This window comes from Pteropus alecto, unplaced genomic scaffold, assembly GCF_000325575.1.
Source record: "Pteropus alecto unplaced genomic scaffold, ASM32557v1 scaffold98, whole genome shotgun sequence".
Lineage (NCBI taxonomy): Eukaryota > Metazoa > Chordata > Mammalia > Chiroptera > Pteropodidae > Pteropus > Pteropus alecto.
The window spans coordinates 9227095-9227302 of record NW_006443570.1 but is presented as its reverse complement, the minus strand read 5'-3'; the positions used below and the strand labels follow the sequence as shown (position 1 = coordinate 9227302).

Below are 208 nucleotides of genomic sequence, written 5' to 3'. Positions count from 1 at the left end.
GGGCGGATGGTAGAAATTGAGTGAGGTTAGAGAGGTAGTGGGGGCTGGGTCCCAGAGGGGTTTGTAACCCAGGGTAAAGGGTTCTTGCTGCTATAGAAAAATCGATGACTTCAAACAGGGGAGGACTTTAAACATGGCATGACTTTCAAAGGTTGATTTTTGCCACTTGGTAGAAAACAGATCATAAGACAGCAAGGAGATGGTGTAG

General features: G+C 46.2%; 1 protein-coding gene across 3 annotated transcripts in view; it reads right to left on the bottom strand.

The window, feature by feature from the left end:
- The window catches only part of PCTP (phosphatidylcholine transfer protein), a 23641-nt gene that overhangs the window by 9883 nt on the left and 13550 nt on the right, over positions 1–208 (bottom strand). The gene's annotated exons all lie outside the window — the stretch shown is intronic.